Below are 23,407 nucleotides of genomic sequence, written 5' to 3' on the forward strand. Positions count from 1 at the left end.
GGTTAGTTGACAACACATTGTTATATTATGTAGTCACAAACATTTATTAATTTTGACTTTGTAGTTTTTTGGAGCCAGTTCTTTTTTCCCCTCCATCTCATTTTTTAATGGGTCCTTGACAAGGTCTCAGCCCTTAGGCAGTCGGCCAGGACTGACGTGCCTAATGGATACAAAGATCCTGAATGGTGAGAAGTTTAGATTTCATTCAAAGCGCCATGGCAAGTCATTGAGGAGCTTTAGCACAGCATAATATGATCTGATTTACATTCCTCTGGCTTTTCTGTGGAGAATGAATGAAGCAGGTAGGAGTGGAAGAGGTGATAGCTCTCAGGATGTTGTTGCAGGACTAGGATGCTGGCCCTGGAGACATATGTTTGAGATATGCTTTGGACACAGTAGTAACTAAATTTGCTGATGGATTGGATGGGGTTGGGGCAGAGGGAAAGGAAGCAGATAAGGATGATTCCCAGGTTTCGGATTTTAATAAGTGGGTGGATGTTAATCTCATTTACTGAGATACGCAAATGCGAAGGAGTTTTTCTAGTGCAGAATTAAGAGTTTAATTTTGCAGAGAGTAAGTTTAATATGTCTATGAGACATCCAACTGAAGATGTCAAGGGGGCAGTTGAATTGACAAATTTGGAGGTTGCAGGGAAAACTCTGAGGTATAAATTTAAGAGTTTTCTGTATTAGAGGAATATCGACATTCAGAGATTGGGAAAAGGAGGACAAGTTCTCAGGGAGATTGAAAAGGACTATCTAGTGGAATAAAATGGAGAAACTCAGGAGAGTGTGGAGTCACAGAAGCCCGAAACGGAGTGCTTCCAGAATGAGGAGCTGTCCGCTATGCCAAGTTCTGCTGAGTTCAGGAAGGTGTCAGAAGTACTGTGAATCCACTTTGTCATTTCCTATCTCAGGAACCTACACTGATTTTCACCTTGCCAGCCACATCAATCAACTCCCTCTGCCATTTTTTCAATGTCCTCTATTATCTATTTCTCCCCTATTTGTTCATTCATTTGTTACTTCATTCATTTGTTACATTTGATCCATGCCTATTTTCTGCCAAGCCCAGCTGTTAGCTGCAGGGTAAGTACAGTGTCTGCCTTCTAGTGGCACATGGTCACAAGCACCCTGCTGGACTGATAGGCATTCTGTTTCTTCTTAAGGAAACAAAACTGCTGTTCCAGCAGGGATGAGGGGGAAGCAGGAGAGGGTGTGAGGGGAGATGACTCCTCCTTAGCAGATTTATTCCCACCTCTTCGTGCAGAAGCATCCATCAAAAATGACTTTCCTCCTTTACACATCTTCCTCCAGGTCCCACTTTAAGATTCACTTACTGCATAAAGCTTATTTCTTCAATAAGTATGCCTTTTCTCCTAAATGACATTGTAAACTCCTTGAGATACCTTATATCTCTTTTGTATCCTCACACAGAGGAACAACAGATACAGAGATGGATCAACTATGAGCCTACTGAAACTTAAGCTTCAGGGCTTCCTACTTGGATAGGCCTTTCCCAAAGCTCTGTACTTAATTTCGTATTCAAAACAGTAGGTGAATATTTGCTGATGGACTCCAAATTAACTCACTTCAAATATTTGTTGATTTATTAAGCTTTTTTTAATCCATATTTATTTATATGAGAGTTTTCGTTACTGATTATATCATTTCCATGCCCCAAAGCTTTCAATGGCTCCCCAATGCCTCTAATTAAATACAAGCCTTTAAGGCCTGCTACATTGTGGCTGGATTTTATGTCTCCAACCTTATCTCCCCAAACTCTTCCTTATTTGTACTAAACTGAATACCTCACTGTCACTCTGGTGTAGTTCATACTGATTTCTCTGCTGGGAAAGCTGTTTTCCAGTTCCACCTCTTGACATCCTAAGATAGCCATTAGGCCCTTGCTTTTGGAAGAGAGGTCCCTAGACCAACATCATGGTTTTGTTAGAAATGCAGAATCTCAGACCCGGCCTCAGACCAACTAAATCAGTATCTACATTTTAACAAATCCACAGTCAAGTTTGAGATACACTGACTTAAGCCATTTCACAGGCTACTTCCTGTAAGAGTCTTAAACCTTTTGAAATCCCTATAATGAAAAATGTTTTTCCTCTTTGAACCTTCATTCTGGCACTTGCTCTATGGGTACTTCATTCTGCCTTGAATCATGGTTAATTATGTACGAGTCTTAGTTAGATTGTGAGCTCTTTGAAGGCAGTAACAGTGGAGCCGCAACTTACAGACGAGTTACTTGACTTGCCACATCTCAATGCCCTGCTATATCCCATACACACGTACACCCACCCAAACCTCCATGGTGCTGGTGTTGTTTACTTGATACTCAGGTTTTGCAAGGATCCAAATATAAATTGACTCTCAGATGTGCCATGTGTGGGCAGGGAAATCTACTGCAATTATTTTTACTTAATAAGTGAGCATCTAACAATGATTTTATGTCATCCAAGTCTTGAATATTATTCCCTTTACCATTGATTGCTGCTGTAGGGCTGCTGTAGATAAAATTATATCTATTCCTGAGTACCAGAGCTGGCCTAAATTATTATTATTTTTAAATCTGGTTATTTGTAATATTCCGTAAGATCTTTAGAGAAGGAAATTCCACAAATTCCTTAGATTAAAACAATACACAGATTTTTCCTTAAAAAATATGAATTTAAAATTCCTACAAGAAATCAATGTTCACTGCAGAAAAATGTAAAAATATACACAAGTCCTTCCCCTTCCCCGCCAAAAAAATCAACCTAATCTTTCTACCTGGAGATAACTACTGTTAACACTTTGTTACATTTCCTGCCTCATAGGCTCTTTCCTGGCCAATAAATATAGCTCTATATAATTCTTTTTACTAGTTACATAGTATTTCACTAGAAAGATATACAAATTTGTTTAATTGGTTCTGCATCATTAAATTGTTCCCAGTTTTTTGTTACTTAATGTTGCAAGGAGCACTTTGTATATTCATCTTAAGATAATCTTTTAAAAGTTAATTTCTGGTTTTAAGAGTATTACCTTTTAAAATTAGTAGGCTGCAAATCATAGAAAACTGCAAACTGTAGTAGCTTAAACAAGATAGAAGTTTATTTTTCTCACATAAATCAAGTCCAGAGATAAGCAACAGGGCTGGTGTGGCAGCTCCACAATCATCTGGCTCCTATCGTGTTGCTCCACATCTAAAACCTGTGGTTTCCATCTCATGGTCAAGATGGCTGCTTGAGCTCAAGCCATTGTATTCACATTTCAGCAGGAAGGAGGATGGGGGAAGAACTTTCCCGCACTTCAAAGATCCTTCCTTTGACATGGATTTGGCCAGAACTTAATAACATGGTGACTCTTACCTGGGAAGTATTTCAGAGGGCCCTGTGCTCAGCTAAAAAATAGGAATTCTATTACTATATAAGAAGGGAAGAGTGGATATCAGAATACAAGAGCAGTCCCTATACTACAGGTAAGCACATTTTTCATTTTTGGCACATTTTGCGTCTGGTTTCCCATCTCTTACATTTTTTTTTTTTTTAATTGGGGTACAGTGTGTTTTTCCAGGACCCATCAGTTCCAAGTCAAGTTGTTGTTTTCAGTCTAGTTGTGGAGGGCGCAGCTCACTGGCCCATGTGGGAATCGAACCAGCAACCTCAGTGTTATGAGCACTGTGCTCTAACCAACTGAGCCAACCAGCCGCCCCCCCCATCTCTTGTATTTAGAGCAACAGTTTTTAAATGTCTAATCTAACAACAACCTAAACCAAGTTCCTGTTGGTTCTTGAGAGAGAAGACACACAACTGACTTATGTCTTTTCTATAATTGAAAATAGTTAAAGCCACATACATCTAAGTTCCCTTCTTTAGACAATGTAATTTCCTTTCTAGTTTGGTTTCATTAGAGTTTTCAAATCCTGTTCCATCCCTCTGAGATATTTCTTACCTTCTATTGATGTTGCTTTATTTTGGTCCCTGAGTTTGTTACTTTTTCTTCCTACTAAATCATAATTGTTTGAATTGCATTGAAATACGGTGATTTCTATCCTATACTTTTATGCATTTATTTCTTCGAATAGTGAGAATAAAGCCCAACCATGGATGATTTTTTTAACTTTTGTCCTTTTTTGCTGAAAAGATGGGTATTTTCTTTTCACTCTTTATTTTTAAAGACCAGTTAGCTGAATCATGAAAAGTTCTAGCAAAAATAATAAGGCATATTCAAGTGATTTTTATAGGGCAGTTGGAAAATTATATACTAACAAAAAATAAAAAGATGTATAAACTAGGGCATATGATACTAGGGGCTGTTGCATAGAGTCCTTAGGCTGTAGCATGGTGACAAGATTTCATCCAAAAATAGGCTTTGGCAAGGTAATGGCAAAAAATTCTTCACTTTTCTGACAAGGACACTAAGGCCCAAGGAGTTAAGTGTCATTCCCAAGGTTTTCAACTCCAGCATCCTGGCACGAAGCCAGTTTGAGTAATTACATTTTGCCTGGAAAATGCTATGTTAAAAATTCTGCTATAAAATAATGTACAGTATTATACTATTTTAAAAGGAAAATTATATGTAGGAGCATATTAAACACTAGAAGGAATGACATTATTAATATGTCAGCAGTAGTTATTTTTTCATGGCAAAATTAAGGGAGATTTAAGTAAGTTCTTTTTTCTTTTGTGCATTTCTGGGTTTGCCAAGCTCTCTGTATTGAGCCCACGTTATTCATATTATTAGAAAAAAATATTTAAAATATGCACTGTTGTATATTACTGTACCACAAATGGAAGAGATGGAGAAGCGTTAGAAAGTAGTTTTGAATATTTTTAAATGAGTATCATCATAAACTGAAAGATGATAATGAATAAATTTACTCAAATATTTAAACCAGTTGATAAATCTGTCTGGGAAATCATGAGGTGGAAGAAACAAATCGCACAGCAGTTAGTGGTCCTGACTTACACCTCCCAAAATCTTTTCCTGATCTCCTTTCAAAAGAGGCTCTCCCCAAGATTAATTTTTAGAAAGATACAGGATTCTGATTTTATTACCCCTTGGACAGCATCAAGTTCCAGACAGCTACGCAACAAAGCCCTGAGATAATGTGGATTCAGATATGAGGAGACTGGCTATTGGCTCCCACACTCTAAAGCCAACTCAACCCCACTGGCAATAAATTTAATCCCATAGTTTATATTTCATGATTCAATTATTTAGGCTTCACTTTTGGCATTATGATGGGAATTCTGGAAAGTGGTTCTAACTGTTTTAAAAAATTAAGGCAAATGAGCTACAGACTGGGAGCAAATACTTACAAAAAACATATCTGCTAAAGGACTGTTATCTAAGATATACAAAGAACTTTTAAAACTCAACTATAAGAAAATGAACAGCCCAATTAAACAATATGCAAAAGACCTAAAAAGATAGATACCTCACCAAAGAAGATATATAGATGACAAGTAAGCATATGAAAAGACGTTCTACATCATATGTCATCAGGGAATTGCAAATTTAAACAACAATGAGAGCTTATTAGAATGGCCAAAATCCAAAGCACTGACAGCACTAAATGTTGGTGAGGATATAGAGCAATAGGAACTGTCATTTATTGCTGATGGGTAGGCAAAATGGTACAGCCACTTTTGAAGACAGTTTGGTGATTTCTTATAAAACTGAGCATATTCTTACCATATGACCCAGCAATTGTGCTTCTTGTTATTTACCCAAAAAGAGACAAAAACTTATGTCCACACAACAACCTGCTCATGGATATTTATAGCAACTTTATCAATAATTGCAAAAGCTCGGAAGCAACCAAGACGTCCTTCAGTAGGTGAATAAACAAACTGTGGTCCATCCGGACAATGGAATATTATTCAGTGCTAACAAGAAATGAGCTATCAAGCCACAAAAAGACATGGAGGAGTTTTAAATGCATATTAGTAAGTGAAAAAAGCCAATCTGAACAGGCTACATGCTGTGATTCAAACTATATGACATATGGAAAAGGCTTGAAACTATGGAGACAATAGAAAGATCATAGGGTGCCAAGGGCTGGGGAGGTGGGAGGGATAAATAGGCAGAGCACAGAGGATTTTGAGGGCAGTGAAACTATTCTGTGTGATACTCTCATGCTGGATACATCTCGTTATACATTTGTCAAAACCCATAGAATGCACACGGAAAATGAACCCTAATGTGAACTATGGACTTTGGATGACAATGATGTGTCTATATAGGTTCATCAATTTTAACAAGTATAGCACTCTGGCGGGGAGATGCTGATGGTAGGGGAACTTTTTTTTTAGGAAGTGGGGAGGCAGGAAGCCAGGGACAGGGAGAAAAGAAAATCTGTATCTTTCATTCAGTTTTGCTGTGAACCTAAAACTGCTCTAAAAAAATGAAGTCTATATGTTAAAAACTTAAGGCCAGCACTTAGCTTTTAATTTAGGAAAAATTTTCCAGTTAAAAAAAAACTAGACTTTCTAGACATAAAGCAATCAGATTTTTTTACATGTGCATGTATTCTAGTTTGTGTGTGCACATGTGAAAGTAGTTGGGCATTGTATCCTTGCCTTCTCGAAGCACAAAAATGAAATGTTTCAGGAATCTTTAAAAGATACGTTAACAAAAATAATTCTTTTTGTTGTTAAATACTTCTTGTTAGATCTCATGAATGGAACACTAACGGCAATTAAAGCAAATTCCTTGTGAGTAGCTTTGGCAGGACCGTCATCAAATATGAATAATACTCCCTTGTGGGAAAAACTACTAAAAAATTAATTTCCAGATGGTCAAATTTCAGACTTGACTCATTTGGAATGCTTTACAAATTGAAAACACTTAAACTGGAAAAACTCAGAAAACTATAATTCTCATTAATTGAAATTACTAAGTAAAAAAAGCCACAGGATCAAGGTTACTGAAGAGAGCACATTTTAAGCAGAAATGGGTGCTGTAATTTTTCCAGCAGGTGGCAGAAGAGAGCTGTGTAAGATTTAATGTTTTCTCGAATTGAGTAGTGGAAACCCTAAAGGAAGAGAACTGGAAAGCCCCTTAGCTGTCAGAACAGCCTCTGTTTACAGATGAAGAAACTGTAAATCCAGAGATTATCTGAACTTCCTAAGGCAAAACACCACTGAAATAAATTCCTTGAAACATGTCTGGCTATGTATGGGTAAATTTCACTTACAATTACATTACGCTCAAGGCAAACAAATTTAATTAGGTATGAAAAAATATAATATTTCATATAAAATGTTAAGTTATGATAGAAAAGCCTTTGGAGTATTTCCAGAATTCTTTCCTTTTTTGATTAAAACTTTAAAAAAAAACACATAAAGGCCATCTGAAAGCTTTCTGATGGAAAGTGCGTTGCCAGGGAAAAGTACAAATTTTTGACCTGAATTTGATTCTTCATCTCATGTTTGCTGTCTTACCTTGAATAAATTACTCAAGCTTTGTGTTCATTGTCAAGTGGAATAATAATGTATACCCTATAGGGTTTTTGCAAGGTTTAAATGAGATCACGCTTGTAACACTCTTGGCGCATACATAGCAGGCACTCAAATATTATTTCTTTTTTCCACCCACTCTGGGGTACACAGAGGTGGACAAGCTGGGTACTTCCATTAATAGGACTGTCAAATAAAATACAGGACATCCAGACAAATTTTAATTACAAATAAACAATGGACATTTTTTTAGTGCAAGCATATCCCAAATTTTGCACAGGAAATACTCATACTAAAAAATTACTTGTTGTTTATCTGAAATTAAAATTTACCTTAGTGTCTTATGTTTTTCTTTGCTAAAGCTGGCAACCCTAATTTTTAAAGGTTCCTGATATACTACAAAATGAAGAAACATCAAAGCAGTGTTACAAAATTAGTGATACATTTTTAAATATGTGCCTTTAATAAGTTAGAATGCCAGACCAAGAACTACAGTGCAATATAACTGCCAGGCACAAGATATTGATAGGTCATATAACAAATATGAACTTACAGTGCACTACAGGAAGTGTGGTCTGGTATTGGGACATATGCTTAAAGCTGCATAAAAAATGTCTTCATTATCTTGTTTCTGTGTCTTTGTGACTGTATTGTAATCTCATTTGGAGATGAGGCTAAAGATCTAAATTTGAGGTCCTTTGTGACTGAGGGCTCAGCCAAATGGCCCCTTGATCCCCCAGAATAAGCCCTATTCACTTTCTGATATAACAGTAGAGATACTTGGTACTTTATCCTAGAAAAATGTTTCCTTTGTGAAATATGACAAGATCTTTTACTTGGTTGTATTTTATGTGTTATTCCTTCATTGATGTTGGGAAAAGGCAAAGCAAGCTAATGGGCTGAATGCAGCCAAAGGACATAGTGGCCCAATTTCTACCCTGTAAGGAACTGGAGGAGCTGCAGCAAAAATTTAATATACCCCAAAGGACGGCATGTTCTCCTTTCATCTACTTGCACAAAGGATTATTATAGTTTATTATGTACTAAAGTTGTCTGTTCATCATATCACAAGTACTTTTTCAGACCCCTGTGTGGTTATCTTACAGCATCAAGATATTAGGAAAGAAGTAGCCTAAACATTAAGTAGCTAGCCTCAGTGTTTGACACAATGCCAGATTTACAAATAAAACCAAAACTTAAAATAAATAAATAAATAAATGGTTTTCTTTTTAAATTACATTGATTAAATATTGTAAAAAAATAAAAAAGAATATTTGCAAAAAATATGTAAGGAATAAAGACATGATGTAATGGACTCATTTTAGAAGTCCCCGCCTCTCAGTTTTAGAAAAAAACAAAAATCATAAAACAATATCATCATGACCTCTGAAGTTCCCTGGGGTCCCCTTCCAGTTCCCCTTCCTTCCCTCTCCCTTCATAGGTAATCATTATCCTGAATTAGTTTTTATAAATTCTCTTGATTTTCATTACAGTTTTACCATGTATATTTATATTCCTAATATTTACATGTATCTATGTGCTTAAAATGTAAGAGAAATATGGCACGCATACAAAATCATGCATGAATATATAGATATTCAACAACAGTAATAAAATAAACACTTGTGAATCCATTACCAGGCCAAGAAAGAACATTATCAAGACCACGTGTGCACCTTTTTTTATCCCAGAGATGAATATTATCTGGAATTTTATATTAACCATTTTTGTAGTCAATTATGTATAACACTTAACCATTTTAAAGTGTACAGTTTAGTGGCATTAAGTACATTCACATTGTTGTGCAACCATCACGACCATCCATCCCCAGAACGTTTTCATCTTCCCAACTGGAACTCTGTACTCAGTAACACTAATTTCCCATTTCCTCCTTCACTTAGATCCTGGCAATCATAATTCTACTTTCCTTCTCTATGAATTTGACTACTCTGTGTACCCCACATAAGTGAAATCGTACAATATTTGTCCTTTTGTGACTGGCTAATTTAATTTAGCATGAAGTCTTTGAGGTTCGTCCATGTTGTAACATGTCAGAATATCCTTCCTTTTAAAGGCCTGATAATTAATCTCTCAAATGGGAATGTATTGACTCTATAGATCAATTTGAGGACACCTGACATTTTTATTAACATAAGTCTTGCAATCTATGAATATAGTATAGCTCTCTATTTTAGTATTCTTTAATATCTGTTAATAAAGTCTTATAATTTTTCTTCATAGAGGTCTGGCACATCTTTTGTTAGATTTATTCCTAGGTACTTCATAATTTTGATCTTATTATAAATGATATATTTTTTTTATATTTTTATTTTTTTAAATTTATTGGGGTGACAATTATTAGTAAAATTACATAGATTTCAGGTGTACAATTCTGTATTACATCATCTATAAATCCCATTGTGTGTTCACCACCCAGAGTCAGTTCTCCTTCCATCACCATATATTTGATCCCCTTGATATATCTCTTTTTAAAGTACAATTTCTATTAGTAAATGCACTTGATTTTCATTTATTGATTTTGTTCCTAATACACTTGCTTGCTAAATTCTCATTAATTCAATTAATATATCTGTAAATTCTTTGAGATTTTTTATGTAAACAGTAATATCTAAGAGTAATGACAGTTTTGTTTCCTTCAGTTCAATTTTTATACTTGCTCTTATTCTGATGGTCTCCAGTACAATATTGAAAATCAGCCATCCTTGTCTTGTTTCCAGTTTTAAAGGAAGTGATTTTTATATATCACCATTATGTTTTCTAATAGTATTCTTTTTAAGTTCATGAATGTATGTTCAATTTTATCAAAGGCTTTTCTCTTAGTCAATGTGATAAATTTCATTACTTGGTTTTCTTTTTTCATAACTTTTCATTATAAAAATTTTCCAAGGTACATAAAAGTTGAAAGAATAGTACAATGAACACACACATATATATATATATACCTATGACTTAGGTACAAAAATTGTTAACATTTTACTACTTTTGCTTTACCTATGTATCATATATACAATATTTATTATATATTACATATATTATATATGTAATATGTATACATATATTATACATGTAATATTATATATGTAATATATAATATATTATATATAAAATATATATTAGATTGGTGCAAAAGTAATTGTGGTTTAAAAGGTTAAAAATAATTGCAAAAGCTGCAATTACTTTTTCACCAACCTAATATATTATAATATATGTTACCATTTGAAGGTAACGTGCAGATATCATGACACACCATCCATAAAGTACTTCATGCAACTCCTTAATATAAGGACATTTTCCTACAAAAATACAATATTTTATCACACCTAAGAAAATGAATAATTAATTGATTTCTTCATATTAAAGACATTCCTGGGGTAAATCCAACTTGGTAATAATGTGTTACCCTTTCAAACATTGCTGAATTCAGTTTGCTAATAGTTTTCTTATGATATTTGCATTTATGTTCATGAGTGAGGTTGGTATAAAATTTTCCTGTCCCAGCTGTCCTTGCAAGGTTTTGGAATATTGCTTTGACATTGTACTATATGTCCATTAAATTAAGCTTGGTGATTGTGCTATTCAAATTTCATAAATCCTTACTGATTTTGTTTTGCTTTTTTGGCTGATTGGTTTACTGATCACTTGAGAGTATTACTATCTCCTTTATGATTTTCAGTCTCCTCTTTTTGTCTGTAAGTTTTTACAGTATACTTTTATCATTATATAGTGATCTCTACATAGCTAATAATTTTTTTGCTTTTAAGTACATTTTATCTAATACGTAGTTTTATCAGCTTTCTTTTACTTAGTATTTGCTTATTGTGTCTTTTCCATTCTTTTCACCTCAACCTTTCTGTATTCTTATGTGTCCTATGTTCTAGGTGGGTTGTTTTTGTAAACTGTAGAGCTGGATTTTTCTCTACTCTGACATTTTATAATGGCAGCATTTATTGCATGATACTTATTGCAGTTACTGATATATTATTTTTCTTTTTTTAGTTGTCTTTTGGTTCTCTGTTTTATGCTTATTTTTCCTCTTCCCTCCTTTTTGACTGATTACTTTGTATCACTTCATTTTTCCCTCTTTATTAGTTTGGAAGTTAAATATTGTATTCCTAGACTTTTAGTGGTTGATAGAAAAACTCATTAGGCGTACTGAACTCATCAAAGTCCAAAGTAAATCATTATTCTTTTGCCTTCTTCCAAACACTGTAAGGACCTTAAAACACTTTATTCCAATCAGCCACCTTCTGAGTTATATGTTTCTCAGGTTATGTATTTTAGTTCCATCTTGTTAGGGTTTTGTTATTGTTGTTGTTGTTTCTGTAAAGTTTTTATTACGAACAGAGCAGGGAGGAGACTCAATCCTCTTGGCAGTTGTTTCCAGCTGTGGCCAGGACATTGCTCAGTTCTCTTGCTTCCTATTGGCACCAATATGTGTCCCCAACATTTTCTTGACGAACCTGAGGGCTTGTCTTTGGAAACCTTGAGCATTTCCATTGTATGCCACTCATTTAGGGCAAAGCTGCACACCTTTCAGATCATGTCTTGTGGGGACTTGGTGTGATCGATGAGGCTCCTGTGCCTTGTCTTGCTCACATTCTTGGTCACCTTGTGGTCCTTTTTGAGGTCCATGGCTATGGGATAGCACAGAGCCATGGGTGGACCTGTACTGCAGCCCTGGAGGCCAGACGGCAGCAGATACCCTCTTGTTAGCTTTTTAATGCAATAGATTGTTATTATAGTTTTAGGTAGTCAATAATAAATAGATTAGATAAAATAGTCCATATTTGATTAATTATTTTACCACTTTTATCACTCTTCACGCCTTCCTTTATCTCATTCCTTCAGTCTGAGATTACTTTCCTTCTGCCTGAAATACATATTTTGGAATTTTACTTGGAGAGGTTCCCTGGTAGCAAATGCTTTTAGTTTTTATTGTTTGAAGTTCCTTCATTTTTACCTTTATTCTTTACGGATATTTTCAGTGGGTATAAAATTCTAGGTTGATAATCAATCTTCTTTCAGCACATTGAAGGTATTATTCCATTAACTTCTTAATTTTACTATTGCTCTTGAGAAATCAGCTATCAGTCTAAATGTTGTAGCTTTGAAGTTATCTGAGTTTTCTCTCTACTTTTAAGATCTAGTCTCTGTCTTGGTGTTCTGCAACTTTATTATGATGTGTTGGAATGTGAATTTCTATTAAGAATTCATTGGAATTCTTCAATCTGAATATCCTTTCATTTTCTATTTTTTGGTCTCATTGTGCTATAGCCCAAATCATTTCTTCAGATGTCTCCTAGTTCTCTAATTCTCCCTTCAGTGTGTCTAATCTGCTGTTAAATCTGTCTACTAAGTTTTAAATTTTAATTATTACATTTTTTTACTTCCAGAATTTTATTTATTTTTTAAAAACTGATTATTTTTGTAGTCTTTTATAATTTTCTCATGTTACCCATTCCTTTTTTGATTTCTTAAAAACTCTAAAATAGTTATTATTTTTAATATCATGTTTCTAATAATTCTTGTATTTAAAGTCTTTGTAAATCTGATTCTGCTGTCTGTGTTTCTAATTTTCTTGCTCATGGTACCTTGTTTCTTTGGGTTTTGTGATTTTTGACTGTGAGCTTATATTTCTTAAAACTTTATCTGTGGGAATTTGGGGAGGCCTGAGGTAAAGTTGGGTTCATCTAGAGAAAAATTGCTCTTACTTCTAGCAATTGAGGCACTTAGGACTACTTAAAAAGCCTCCACTCTGTTGGAGGCTTTTCAGACCATCCAACTGATATGAATCTGGGATGCAAACTTGTGTTATGGTTAGCTTTTGCTTACATGTTTTCAGGAGTTTGTTTCACTTTTATGTGGTACTAAGAATCAAGACAGCCCTTTCTGGTTGCAGACCTTCCAGGTGGAGGAATTCGATTATTTCTAGATTAGCCTAACCATAAAGGTATAGCCTTTAGGGCCTCACCTATCTGGAAGGGTATCCAATTAGAGTCTCCACCTTAGGCAGATCCTGGGCTCTGTCTCCTGTTCTTGGAGCTCTTTAAAGTTTTGAAAACTGAATGCTAACTTATTTGGCAATTGCTCCATTTTATGTCTCTGGGTTCTTACTGTCATGGTTTTGGCTGAATACTCCTTACTTAGAAGAAGATATTTGTAGTATTTTATCCAAAATTTTTAGATGTTTTCAGCAGGAGAGTCAGTAGGGTGCTGGGTTCCTTATACCATCTGAATTGGAAGCCTGCATTACTTATTTTTCAATAATATTCTTAAAATTTCTCTAAAAAAACATACTCAGGCCTTTATATACATTGCTTCCCAAACTTTTTCCATCTCTTTATGTTATTCTTTACTCTCAATAACCTGTCCTTTAAGTATGACACATACTCATTGACTTTTAGCATCTGAAACTGATATCTTTGGCTGATAAAGAATTATGTAATGTTAGGCAAAGAAAAAGATTTGAAGGGCAGCCAAGGTCTGCAATGTTCACATAGTTTTGGATTATTTTTGTCTCTTGTTTTCTCTTATGGTTTCAAATTCAATTTTAAAATGCTCCTAAATAGCCCTATTGTTTATTTACCTCGTTAACATTTCTGGTAAACAGAACAGATTAATGTTTATCAAAGGAACATTTTTAAGGACAGCATGATCACATTGGATGGTCTCCATTTTCAGCATGTCTGGTTCCGAAGCACATAATAGACACATTTTGAACATCTGATTCTCCACATTTCATCAAATAACATGCTTTGTTTTCTATGAATGTATGGATTATTGCAGCAAGAGTCAAGAAAACACAGCCAAGAGGAGATGGACTCAACTCTTTCCATTTGTCAGCTTGAAAGGTTCTTTCTTTTTCTCCCTTTCCTTCTATTTCCTAAAGCTTTCTCTGACTAGCCTGGAGGAAGCCATCTCTCCTCCCCCTGAAAGCAAATGAAAATAGTATTTTTCTTTCCTTACTCTCACTAGCATCCTCCCAGGTGACCTGTTTCATCTCACTTTCTTAAACTTTTTTTTTTTTTTAAATTTTAAGTGTGTTTTTCCAGGACCCATCAGCTCCAAGTCAAGTAGTTGTTTCAATCTAGTTGTGGAGGGCGCAGCTCACAGTGGCCCACGTGGGGATCCAACAGGCAACCTTTTTAAGAGCACTGCGCTCCAACCAACTGAGCCAACCAGCCGCCCCTCATCTCAATGTTTTCTGAGACATCATTTTCTCCTTTTTTTTTTTTCCTATCTCTGTGGCCTCTCCTTCTCAAGATCTATTCTCTTTATCTACTCCTTAAATGCCAGTGCTCCTGAAAGCTGTGTGAGAGAACATTTTCCCCTCCAAACACTTACCCCCACACCTGGCTCCAATCACTACTTTACATATATCACAAGATGTATCTCCAGGTCAGCCTCCTCATGAAATCCAGATCCCATATCCAACTGCATACTGGGCACCTCCATGCGGATGCCCCATGGGCTTCTCAGCCCAAAATGTCCTGAATTCACCTGTCTACCCAACTTTCTACCTCCACCATTATCTGCTTCTCTTCCTGTCTCTGTTTAACCAGAACCTCGGAATCATTCTTAACCCTTTTGTTTTATTTCTTTATCTCCCTCCTTCTTCCTCTCAGGCTGGCCAAGTCTTTATTTATATTTATATACATATATATATATATATACATATATATATATATGTATATATATATATACACACACACATACTTATTAATATGTTATATTAATATTATATATATAATATTAGTGTATTGTGTTACATTAATATATTATTTATGTTATATTAATTTTCTTTCTCTATTCCATTATAAATGTCACTGCCCTGGTCCAGGCAGGCCCCCATCCTTTCTTGCCTAAACCATTATATTTGCATCTTAACTGGTTTCCCTGCTTTCCATTACATCCTCTTCTAATCCATTCTCCACACTGCCTCCAGGGGTCCTCCAGAGTGATTGTTCTAGAATGCAAATCTGATATCTTTCCCTCACTTAAAACCCTTCACTAGTGCTCTCACTTTAGGACAAGATTAGAATTCCTCAAGGTAGCACGCCATGCTCCCCCACCCCCATCTTGGCACATACCTCTCCGGTACCTTGCCAGGCCTTCCATGTGTTCCAGGCGAGTGAGTTGCTCACAGGTCCCAAAGGGCCCAGGCTCTTGCATACCAATCTCCTTTGCTGGGAAAGACTTTCCTCTTGTTGCCCACTTCTCAGCCAGCAGACCCCTGAAGCACAATGTCAAGGGGTCCCATTTGCAGATCCTTCCTCTCGTTTTCTGTCCTGGACTTTCATCCATTAGCAGGAAGCCAGCATTTTCCAGGCTGTCCTAGGACTCGGGGTTCTGTCTTCCTGGGCACATTTTCAGTCTCCGGCTGGCAAGGCAGTCCCATGAATTTTTGGAGAGAAGCATGTGCTGGAATAAGGAGAGTGGGATCACAAAGAAGTCATCAGTATCCCAGATTCTTTCTCGTCTTCTCCCTCTCGCCTCCTCCCAATCCCTACCCCAGCAATTTCTTTTTTTCCCCTTAGAGTAGCTGAGGGAACCTGTCAAAGCCAGGTCAGGAGCTTGCCTTGTCTGATGTCTTTTCTAAAGAGACAGTGGTCAGCCCCCACCAGATGGGAACCTGTCTGTGCAGGAGGCAGATAATTATCTTTTCAGCAGTGGGAGGCCTTACCATGAATGGAAGTTCAGGCATTTGCTGCAGCTGTGGCCCCACAGCCACATTGAGAGGCAGTGTATGCCTGGCAAGCAAGATTTAGCTGGGTCAGTCCACAGGAAGTGCTTGGTGGTATAGAGGTGGGAGAAGTGAGGTATAGGGCAGATTGGGGCTCCCTTCTCCCATGAAGCAGTGAGGAACTTGCAGGACCCACACCTGAAGTCTCTCCTTAGAGACCAGTGTAAGCCAGCCCACCCTGGAGGATCCAGAATTCAAGGACAGAACTTAGGATGGACAGATTTCTCCTTATTTAATGCAGGAAAATCCTAATAACCAGATGGCCAACAATGAGACATGCTGCCTACGAAGGTAATGAACACCTCATTATTGGAGGTATTCAAGCAGATGCTAGCTGGCTGGCTGCTAGGGATGTTGCAGAAAGAAGCCTTAATATGGGTGGGAATTAGTATCTATGTCCTCCAAAGCCTTCTTGCCTTTATCGGGTCTTATGGGGATAAGAGCATGAAGTTGGAGTCGTCATAGGCCCAAGTGTTGGCTCCACAGTAGGATGGCCACGAGTAAGTTACTTATTGTCTTCATTTAAAATAAATTATATAAACATACTTTATTTTTCTAATTGATGATCATTGTTAGAAAAACAATTTATTGTAGACACTTTCCATCACAATACATACAGTTTTAACTTATCCTTTTTAGTAGCTATATGCTGTGTTTCCCTGAAAATAAGACCTAGCTGGACAATCAGCTCTAATGTGTCTTTTGGAGCAAAAATTAATATAAGACCTGGTCTTATATTATATTATGTTATTAGATAAGACCCAGTCTTATATTATAGCAAAATAACACCGGGTCTTATGTTAACTTTGCTCCAAAAGATGCATTAGAGCTGATTGTCCGGTTAGGTCTTATTTTCGGGGAAACACGGTACTCACTTCCTTTAAACCACGGCTTCTTCATCTGTAAAATGGAATAGTAATGAAATCATGGAGATAATGCAAGTATTAAATAAGGAAATGCACATAAAGTGCTTAGTATTTAGTTAGGCATCTAAAACAAGTTGATGACTGATTGTTATTTGAAACCAGCACTGTCCAATTGAAATATAATGTGAGTCACATATGTAATTTAAAATTTTCTAGTAGCTACATTTAAAAAATAACAATAAAGACGTGAAATTAATTTAAATAATTTATTTAACCCAACATATCCCAAACATTATAATTTCAACATGTAATTAATATAAAATTATTAATATGTTTGCAATCTTATTTTTGTATGAAGTTTTTAAAATCCAGAGTGTATGTTATACTTATAGCACATCTCAGTTCAGACCAGATATAGTTTAAGTGCTCCATAGTCACACATAGCCAGTGGCCACGTGTGCAGTTCTAAAGTTTTCGTCTTAGTTCTCCTTTGAGCAACCACAGCTCTGAGAGTTTCATCTGCTTACCAATTTGGGCCATAAATATGGATTAGGTTGTATTGTTCTCTGTTTCGCATTTCTTGTCTCACTGCGTTGGTGGGCCCAGGGTCGGTACCCAAGAAGTGTATTTTGATTGACATCCTTGGGAATCCAACAGCAAGTGAAGGTCACAGGCTTCCTTTCTACCTTCTGGTTGAAATGCCTGTGAGATGCTTCGCACTGCCTGGACCATGAAATATACTACTTTATAAACGTTAGTTGTTTATAGAGTTGTTATATTGGTAATGGTGGGTGGCATTGAAGCTCTGATGTAATCTTCTGGTTGGAGGCAGTTGGGCCTGGGAAAACCATTTAGTGCTATGAGCTTCTGTTTCCTTTATCCTTAAAATGGGATGCTAGTTTCCACCCTGTCAGCCTCAAAGGAGAGCTACAGTGCTCAGATGAGATGCTATGGTGTTTCCCTGAAAATAAGACCTAGCCAGACAATCAGCTCTAATGCGTCTTTTGGAGCAAAAATTATTATAAGACTCAGTATTATACTCTATTATATTGTATTGTATTGTATTTATTGTATTGTATTATATTATATTATACATTAAAGACCCGGTCTTATATTATAGTAAAATATTAGACCGGGTCTTATATTAATTTTTGCTCCAAAAGACACATTAGAGCTGATTGTCTGGCTAAGTCTTATTTTCGGGGAAACATGGTATATAGAGAAAGTATTTTGAAAACTAAGAAGGTCTATCAATATGGGGCGGCTGGTTAGCTCAGTTGGTTAGAGCCGGGTGCTCTTAACAACAAGGTTGCTGGTTCGATCCCTACATGGGCCACTGTGAGCTGCGCCCTCCACAACTAGATTGAAACAACTACTTGACTTGGAGCTGATGGGTCCTGGGAAACACACTTAAAAAAAAAAAAAAAAAAAAACTTTTAAAAAAACACAGGAAGATATATCAAGTATGGTTCTACTTGTATAGAACTCAGCATCATTCTTGGGCTGGGCTGGGCTGGGCAAGGGATGGCAGCAGGAAGTTGCCATGGCCCCCATGGAATGAATTTGGCTTGCTCTGCCTTTGAGATTTGAACGTGTGAAAGTGTTTTGAAAGCTGTAAAGCCCTATACAGGGATCCTTTCATTATGAGTGAGAGTAGAGGTGGAGGAGGGAGTCCCGTATATGCCAAACTGATGCGGAGCTTTGTTTTACTCTGGTGTAGGAAATACAAGGGGTGCAAGAGACCTGCACTCGTGTACGTTCCTATAATTGCTAGTTGTCAAATCTGCACAGTTGCCTGAAAGGAAGGAACTCAGATGGAAATAATAGAAACCACAGTGATGGATATTTCTTTAACCATACAATCCAAGCAGAAGAACTGGGAGAAACTCTGGAGAAGCCCCTGTGGGAGCTTTTCTGCTTCTCAAAGGGCCTTTTTGGTAAGTCTTCATAAACAAATGAAAGAATTTCCTTTGTAGCCTTTAGGTGATTGTTTCTAATGCAACCTGGGCCACCGATCCCATGCCTCCTATTCTCCCGTGTTTATGTTGCAGAAAGCGATTTCCCTCCAGAAACTGAGAATCTGGATTATGAAGACTGGACCAGGCAGGGATTTGTTCCAGGCAGGGATTTGTTCCAGAAATGCTCGCGGTGCTTCTGGCACTTTTTTTTTTTTTTTTTTTTTTCATTTTGTGTCCTTTGTGCAGTGGCCTGCCTATGAGTCATATATTTGGGTGTTGAGGACAGAGAGTTAATTTGTGATTTTTTGCCCAATAACCAGAAGCCAGCAGACCCAGCCCCGGGGGCTTGCACGAGTGGGAAATGCTTCCATGTCCAATGATCCATTGTCCCACTTCTGGGGGCTGCTGGAACATCGGCCTTCTCTCATGAAGGAGAGGACGCAGGCAAGGGGGGAAATGAGGAGTCTAAATTTGTGATTCCTGGTTATTCCATGGGCCTAAGGATTAGAGGTTCGCTCTTCAGCCAGGCATGAAGGCTTATCCTGCCCTCCCTGGGGCCTGTTCACCCACAGACCACCTACGCACATGAGAGCCACACTGGGACTTGTCTTGGCCTCACGTACCTTTGAAAGAGCACGGAGGCTTTTCACCTTTTTTCTTTCCATCAAAGTATTTGTGAGAGGAGTTTCTCAGGTGAGGAAAAGAAGAGTTTCTGTTTGGGTTAAGAGGCACACCTTTGTTCTACATTCATCTTTTCTACAAATATGCCAAATGCCTGTTATCTACTAGATCTCATTGTAGGTGCTTTATTAGTTTAAACTGTTTTTTTCTTCTTCTTCTTTTTTTTTTAAAGGAATTACAACAATTAATCTAATTTAGGCTTAAAAGGAACTAGAAAAGTAAACCCAGTGCCTCATTTAGTCTACGAGTATTTACAAAACAGCCTTAGGCACTGAGACCCTCCTTCAAAATTAATCTGGAAACTGAGGGAAGTTTCCAGGGTTTGATTTCTACAGGCTGAATATTGCACTACCCTTTTATATTCCATTTATCCCCCCTAAAGAACATGAAAATGAGTTAGTGTTTCGAAGATAAATATAGAAAGCTAAGATTGAAGAGGGATGAGTCGTTATGGTGACTATTTCCTTCAGAGTAATGAGAGCCGCCTACCCCGTCCCACCCCGCCCCAGGGATGTCCGTTGGTGACTATTCCCATCCTGCCTGGGTGGAAGACTTTCTGAGAGAAGACGCTAACTGCCTGTTGAGCAGAGCAGGTCACCCAGTAGTGCGCCTCCTCCTGGTGGAAACGATGTCCAACCGTAAAGGCAGCAGAGAATGCAAGAAAATCCATTTATTGCCCTGAATAATAGGTTGTTTCGATTCAGTAATTAACAAGTGAAAAAGAAGCCAAGACTTGTGGAGCACTTACTGAGTGCTAGACTTGGCTCCAGACACTGGAATGTTTCATCCTCACAAAGCTTGATGAGGCAGGTGTTACTATTTCATCACTTCCATTTAACTGATGCCAGAAGGGAGCAGGGACGGTGAGTAACTTGTGTAAGGTCACGAAGGTGGTGTGTGGCATCACCAGCATGTAACTCAGGCCTGATGGCATCAGAGCCCACCTGCTTACCTTCCACCCACACATGCTGGCCCTGAGAACTTGGGCTCTCCTGATTTCTGTGTGGGCAAGTCAACCTTGGCCTTCATGGACATCAGTTTTCCCTCTGTAACACTAAGGGGTTGGGGGACTGGACAAGGGAGCCCTCCTTGTAGACTGGGCTCAATAGATGAGGAAAAACACATCGGGTAACAGCCCCTAAGATGTGTGGCCCAAAGAACAGGAGGAGCATCCCATCAGGGTTCATTCCTCCATAGAAGCCTCACTTCCAGCCAGGAAGCAGAACTGGGTGGGAAGAAGCACCATTTCCTCAGTGTCAAGTGGGAGTTTTAAATCTCTGAGGCCCCACAGATGGGCATGACCCCCAAGTCAGTAGGCACTAGCCCTCTAGAAAGGGATCCCCACGGACTTTGACAGAGGGCTGGTCAGATGTTGAGGGCAGCGGAGTGGGCAGGCCCTGGCCTCAGGAACTATATCAAAGGCCAGTTGACTCCTAGTTACCTTTGCTGAGTTCTAGTTCCCTTGTCTGAGTAACCCAGCTGGAGACCTTGAGCAAGTTCCCTGGTGCTCTGCGCCTCAGTAGCCTCTGGAAGGTAGAGGTAATAGCTCCATAAATGATGATACAAATAAATCTCATAAAATAGTGCCTGGAACAGAGTCAGCATTTAGTAAATGTGAACCACCACCACCCCCACGGCCATCATCATCATCTCAGAGGACAGAAGTAAACAGACCAGGGCCTCTGTAAGGAAGCATTCCTGCGGCGTCATTTTGTTAGTTTTGTTTCCTCCTTCCCAGTTGCCATGCAGGGTCTCAGCTCCTGCTCCCCGCACAAGAACGCAGGATATGGTGAGGCCCAAAAGGAACACCCACAGAGCCATAGATAGGGGAGTCACATACCACTATGTTCTCGCTGGTGGCTGGGTTGGAGACACAGGAAGTAGGAGCTGCAATCAGCCATCCGCTTCTCTGCTTCTCTGCTTCTCTGCCTGTCTGCCTACTTGCCTACCTGCCTGCCAGCCAACCAACCAATCAACCCCCTTGCGTAGCCACGGCAGTTATATTAGTGGCTAATGGCTAACCGGTAACAGCTGATGGCCACCCAGCCACAGTGGATGGCCATCTGGTTACAGCTGATGGCCATCTAATAAACAAGCCAGCACCTTTCCACGTGAGGCTGAGAGCCTGGAAACTGCTCTCTGGGACACTGTCCCCACACCGGTGAAGAAGGCTGAGTGCTTGTCTCTCGAGGCAGAAGGAAGAGCGAGTCTAGTTGAGAAGATTTTGCTTAGTCCATGGAGGGCTTGGGGGAAAAGAGCCTCAAGGAACAAGAGGGGTGTCAGCAGCTCTGGAGAAAGAAGAGGGTGGGCCCAGAGGCAGGCTGCCTTCTTGGCCTTGAGGAGGGGCTCTTGGATTTACTGTACTGTTCCTTGACAGAGGGGAGTCAAAGTAGGGGGCCCTCGACCCACCACATATGAGTATACTGAGACCAGCATATTTGTGAATTCAAAATGGGATCTAAACTGAGGGGACTGGCGGGCGGATCAATGGAGGAGAAATCATATCTGTTCTTTTCTGAGGATTTCCAGACTTTTCTCAGGAGGATGGTGGTGCCAGAATGGAACAACTTTGAAGAGGAAAGACTGAAGCTGGAAGGGAAGGTTCTAACCCAAGACTGGGACTGTATGATGAAATGTTATTGGCCTATATCATGTTTCTTTTTTCAGTGCTTTTACCTTTGTCGGAAACTGTGGAAATGATTTAGCTATCTCTAGGCACTAAATGTAAAAATGTTTTATGAACATCAGAAAAATTATCCCCCAAAGAATGTCTCTTTGGTTTTGGCCATTCAAGTAAGGATTCTCTCTTCCCTTTCCACTTCCCTTCTCTCCAGCCCCCTCATGGCCAATGAAGTAAGCAGTTGTCCTCCATTCAAGAAGATAAACAGCACACAGGCAAGGCCTTGGTGTTCTCTAAAACCGTATGGAGACTGCTTCCAAATCCTCATGTGGGAAGGTCACTGGAGTGGTGGAAAGGGGATGAGAAGGAGCCAGCGATAATGAGGACATTTTCAAGCTCTTGGGCTGTGTAAATGAACAGAGGATAAGCTCACAGTTTCATGAGCCAACAGTGTGTATCTGAAGTTGTCACTATGCATCTCTTTGAGGCTCTCTACAGGTGTGGGGGGGCCTCTGTTTAATTTACAGTCTGCTTCCATATTAAACTGTGGTCACGTCCTTCTGACCCTCCCCATGCTACACAGGGAACAATAGCAGATGGAAATCGAAGACCTGGGTTTGGGGATTGTCTCGACTGCTGTTCTTACTACTGTGTGGCTTTGGACAAGCCACTTAATGGTGCCTGCCTGGCATACTGCCAACCAACCCCATTTGCTAGCTGCAATCCGCTGTGCTAACTGCAATCCATGCTTGCCAGCCCAGCCACCCTCTTCTTGCTAGCCCCCATTTTCTGCTAGCATAGCCACAACAGTTATATTAGTGGCCAATGGCTCACTGGTTACAGCTGATGGCCATCCAATTACAGTTGATAGCCATTTGCTACCTGAGCCAGCACTTTTCTATGTGAGGCTGAGAACCTGGAAACTGCACTCCTGGCTCTGTCCCCACAAGGTGCTTAATGAGTATGGATCAAATGAACAAACAAGTAAACCACATGTCTGAGCCTCAGTTTCCTCATCTGGGAAATGGGGGAATGATGCCTCCCCAACAGGTTGTGATCAT

The 23,407-nt window shown here is 38.5% G+C and overlaps 1 protein-coding gene across 1 annotated transcript in view; it reads right to left on the bottom strand.

The window, feature by feature from the left end:
* Positions 1 to 15,939, bottom strand: part of FBXO47 (F-box protein 47) — a 35,365-nt gene extending 19,426 nt beyond the window's left edge. The window contains exon 1 of the mRNA XM_074320486.1: positions 15,569 to 15,939. The gene's annotated coding sequence lies outside the window, so the exon portion shown is untranslated. The remainder of the gene's footprint in view (positions 1 to 15,568) is intronic.
* Between the last annotated feature and the right edge of the window lie 7,468 nt (positions 15,940 to 23,407).

Source organism: Rhinolophus sinicus, linkage group LG15, assembly GCF_036562045.2.
Source record: "Rhinolophus sinicus isolate RSC01 linkage group LG15, ASM3656204v1, whole genome shotgun sequence".
NCBI lineage: Eukaryota > Metazoa > Chordata > Mammalia > Chiroptera > Rhinolophidae > Rhinolophus > Rhinolophus sinicus.